Here is a 5,282-nt window from a genome sequence, read left to right on the forward strand (position 1 = left end):
CATCTTGATTGGTGTGTGGAAAAAAATGTCAGGTCTTCTTAGGTTGCTATCTAAAGCATCGTATTGACCTAAAAAAATAATGTCAATAGATCTAGTATTGTATTTTTGTGTTCGTCAAATTATCAATACATAGTTTTATTGTACAATAATCAATCTCGTAGGGATCCGAGTTGAAATAGGTCCTCAGTACCCCTTGCTTGTCGTGAGAGGCAACAAAATGGGGCGGTCCTTCGGATGAGACCGCAACTACCGAGGCCCCGTGTTAAAGCAGGTGTGGCACAATAAAGATCCCTCCTTGTTCAAAGACCGTAAGCGCCAAGCATAGGCCTAAATTTTGCAGCCCTTCACATCTCCTTGTGAGTGAAAAATTCTTGAGAGGGACGTTAAAGGTCAACTGAAACGATTTTCAAAGTTCGTTTTTCAAATAAATTGCGTAAGAAAATACCATACCTTAAATGTTTTCACATAAGAATAATTTTTGTTTCGATCATCCAGGTAGATACGACATCGTTAATTTCAACCCGGTAAATTTTATTGTATGAGTTATCTGCCCTTTAGGCGAACCTGATATTTCAATATGGCGGCACGATATGAAAATGATTCGGAAGATTGTATTCCTGAAATAGATATATCGCTTAGTGTTGATGTGCAGCCCTGCCAATACGAACCAGTTGTACAGCGAGACGCATCCCCACTAGTGGAAAACGATAGTTATTCAGAAAACAGCGAGGATCAATCGGACGAATGCCCATCACCTGTTCACCATCTGATATGCGAGGTCGATATGCAATGGTTTGTTAATTTTGGCTAATTATTTATATGAAACTTTTAATGAAAACGAAACGATTACTCAAAGCTCAGAAGTGCATCAGCATGTATTTTTAAGACTAGTTTTCTATTATTCTAACAGGTGATCATATAGGCTAGTAATCTCATCGCAATGCCCTCAAGAAGGGAGTCCAAATGTTGTCGTGCATAGGATTGAAGAGGTGGGCGTGTCCTGCATCACAGATCACGAGGGTTTTGTGGTGGCAAACTGTCTCAACAGATACGTTATAGAAACAGCTTATTATGAGTGCATACAAAATATTGGTCCCTTGGAGGAGGGGGAATTGATTCACAAGTATGTATTTTGTTATGATTACTCAAAGTTAATATTGATGAGGGGGGGGGGGGGGGGGGGGGGGGCACTCGGTCTCCTGATTCACTATGAGCCATAGTCATAATGAACCTCTCCTATTTCAATATCTAAACCCACTGAATAGTTGACACTTTTATGCACTTCCTTTCAAATACATGCCAAGAAATTCTTAGCAAAATCTCCGGTATAGAAAAACCGTTATAAATCAGTGACCGCAATTTAGAGATAAGCGACGGCTACTATTAATCAGCATGTAATATGGCCCTATTGAAGCCAACGAATTCAGACCGGACGGGATTTCTTGGCATGGTCATGATTTTTGTGTATTCAACTAAAGCACTCAAATAACCCCATACCGGCTTATTCGGTCATTTTTGAAAATTATTTTTGCACATTAATGGCAAAAATTACAAATTGTGACCCCCCCCCCCCCCCCTTGCGCTTCATCACATATTTTGAATGAATCGTTAGAGAACGTTGTAATTTATCACTTGTTTAAATTGATGCCAATAACGCGCTAATGCCGAATAACGCTGTTGGAAATGCTCATTGTTACCCGTCTCGTCTGCCGACACCGCAAAAACATCCTACGCAGAATTTTCGAAAGCTCTTACCCGCAAACAAGACTACACTCAAATCCACATGTTTTTCATATGTGTGTAAACAGCCTGAGTGCACCTCAGGAAGTAGCCTCAGCTACCAATATCAAATAGTTCCTTTGTATACAACTGATTATTTCCGAAAATTACACGAAATGTCCTAATCCGGGGTACAAAAATTAAGAGAAAAGAAGAAGAGGAAATGAGAAGAATCGCGCAGAGGGAAAAATCATTCTTTTAAATCTGTGGAACTACCATTGACTAAGTTCATTTTGATTGGACAATTACCGGTGTGATACCTTTACACATTAGACGATCGATCCCGATGCCGGCATATTTTGTAGAATATTGAATATACCTTTCTGTCTGCAGAATGTGTATTGATACAGTAGTTCATATTTTTAAAATTATTTTTACTACCCCCCCCCCTCCTACCCTTTCAAATTTTCCGTTCTAAACTCGGCTATATCGTACTCGTTTACCATGCCAAGAAATTCTTAACAAAATCTCCGGTATAGAAAAACCGTTATAAATCACTGACCGCAATTAAGAGATAAGCGACGACTACTATTAATCAGCATGTAATATGGCCCTATCGAAGCCTACGAATTCAGACCGGACGGGATTTCTTGGCATGAACATAAAATGTGCCTCGATCAATTTCCTATGTTTATCTTTACCCATTTTACTGAATCTGTCTAACCATGTGTACATTTTATATCAATTTTAAATCAGAAATTAATTCCTGAAAAATCATTCATATTTAAAGTACCTCCACCCCCATTTTTTTTTTTTTTGGTTATATGAAAGTCATCAATTATATTTGAAATTTTAAAATTCTTTTTAATTTTTTTAACAGATTTTACAGACATCATGCATATTGGAGATCTGGTAGTAGCTTGGGAAAAACAATTGGAAAGTTCTTCTATCCTACGTTGTGACTATGATAAGAAATCATTCCATCACAACAGTACTGTGCATTGAAATACCCTTTGATATTAATTTAAATGTGTGATAAATTCTTAATGCATTTTCATAAGTGATATAAATAAATATAAACAAGTAAACATAGTTTGATGTTCAGTTTTTATATTGTACATAATGTATATCACCAATTTACATATATGTAATTTGGGTTAAATCCAAAAGGTCTACAGGTCCCAGTCACCTGAGTTTGACACATGTTGGTAGGAATTTGTGATCGGGGCAGGAGAATTACCAACAACATCCATTATATTAACTTCCTGGAGTTTCTGTAGGAGCCAAACTGATCACTTCCTGTATCAATTCAAAGGCTTAATCACTTCCTGTATCAATTCAAAGGCTTAATCTGAAATATAACAAAACGTTACAATTCAATAAACATGTACTTACTGTCTAGTATTATGAATATCCACTCACATACATACTAATTATTGGGTCAATTTAAAAAATGTACATATTTGAGGTAAAGAAAAACAAAACAAATTCAAAAGTCGCAGAAAGTTAATTTTCATATTAATGAAGCATTGTAAAATAAATGTCTTAGATACTATTAAATACCAATGTTCTTTAATATTTTTTACATTGAAATTGCTAATTTATTCAAATATTTCAAATGATTTAATGTAAATTAGTAGATATTAATGGAAATAAGTATGCCAATGGTCAAAATTGACCTACATGTAAAACTTGTACATATATTCTGTTTCTTTTTCCAACAACTGGATTTATTTAATGATACAAGTTTAATTTTCCATCTCATAATTATAAGAATGTTATCAAAACTATGGTTGTAAGAGATATTCATTTATCAATTTCACAATTTATCTCTTTAGTAAATTTGTAAAATTGCTTCGTTTTTGTTTTTTTTTTTGGTTCTGTAACTTGGGAAATTTGCATAATATCAGCATAGATAAATAAATATATGCTCCACATTTAATTAATCAAATGTGGATCATGTGTACTTAGTCATGTTGCATGTATATCATAAAGCTGATTAAGTATACTCGACTAGTGATATTTTGATTGTACTACTACTTGTGTAGATTTTTCTATACCTATTTCTGGATTTTATATTAATTATTGTACTTGAGAGAAAACTCAGTACAAATATGTGTCCTATATTTACTTGTTTTAAAATCATTTACCTTTATGGCATAAAATAATGAATTTTAGAACAATTTACAAGTTTGTCATGCTTGACACTGTATTGAGTTTGTATTCAAATTTAGTAACAGTATCGAGAGTAACATCATTGACAAAGTGTAAAAAATCTAAAGGGCATGTGTGTAGAACACAAGTGAAAAAATATTCAGATTTTATACAAAGTTACTTAACATGCACATTGGCTATGATTCTAATTTACACATTTGCAAAAGTTCAATTCAATCTAGAATAATATTTATAGATATTTATTTGATATCCTTCACCTAACTTGTATATATATGTATGTACACGTATGTATGTATGTTACATGAACATTCAAAGTATCCATTAAATTTACACCAATATGTAATATTTTTGAAAACAAATTTGATAATACAATTCATGTCATTTGTGGCTCTAGTACAAATCTTACAATCATTCCATATGCGGTGTGTGTAGTCATTTCATAAGTGTTTGTTCCATTCATGATTTAATCATTTTGAATGGCAGGATCATATATGACATTGAATGGAATTGGTTGTTTTTGTTGATTGTCTTGGAATTGGGGAGGTGGGGGAAGAATGATTCGGACATTGTCATCAACTTCTAACTCATATAAACTAATCTAAACAAATGAATAAAAGTAAACTTCAGTTATGAATGACTTGTGTGACCGCATGAAGGGGGGGGGGGGTGTAATAAAAATAATCTTCAGCATGAAATAAGAATTGTGTAACGGGTGAGGGTAGAGGATATTCGTATAGAGAACAAATAAATCGTGTCATACTATATTAATGTCAATAAAAAAGCTAATATGATTTACATCAAAACTTACGTTCTTTTCTCCACAGCTCTGGAAGTTTTGTTTATGAAGGGGAAAGTCCAAATCTGTTTTCCGTTTTCGGCCCTTTCAGGTCTTTGTAGCTACGTGTAGCGGTTTGTAATAAAAAAAAAAATTGGGATTGGCTTTTTCTTTCATTGTATTCTTGAGTATTCCATGCAAAGACCATGCCATGGACAGCTGATGGACGGCTTATTATGTAGGCCTAACAGTCCTCAATAGAGTGCTCCGACGGCCAATAATTAATCCATTGTTTTTAATTTCCCCACCCAAACTCCGCAATTGTTTTTGTGTGTAGGGAAACTAAACATTGTTACTCTGTCTATATTAAACCTTGCAGTCAGCAACCGCACAAAACACCATATTTACTCGTTGTTTACCGGACCTCACCTGCTGATTAGCGTCTTTAGTTTCAATATGGCGGTTTCGTGTAAAGGGGCATAACTCCCGCAATATTTTCTGCTCTGACACAGGTGCGATATCTTTATCCGCGCGTATCGCGGATATATGACCAAAATGAACCGAACAAACCCTCACAATCATTTTATACGATCTAAATGAAGCAAATACATAC

At 34.6% G+C, this 5,282-nt stretch overlaps 1 long non-coding RNA gene across 1 annotated transcript; it reads left to right on the forward strand.

The window, feature by feature from the left end:
* Positions 1–455: 455 nt before the first annotated feature.
* On the forward strand, positions 456–2,741 carry LOC130051605 (uncharacterized). Its single transcript, XR_008799874.1, has 3 exons — positions 456–792; positions 911–1,123; positions 2,600–2,741. It is a non-coding gene; the product is annotated as an uncharacterized LOC130051605 (long non-coding RNA).
* The last annotated feature ends 2,541 nt before the right edge of the window (positions 2,742–5,282 follow it).

The sequence above is a fragment of the Ostrea edulis genome, chromosome 2 (genome assembly GCF_947568905.1).
Source record: "Ostrea edulis chromosome 2, xbOstEdul1.1, whole genome shotgun sequence".
Classification (NCBI taxonomy): domain Eukaryota; kingdom Metazoa; phylum Mollusca; class Bivalvia; order Ostreida; family Ostreidae; genus Ostrea; species Ostrea edulis.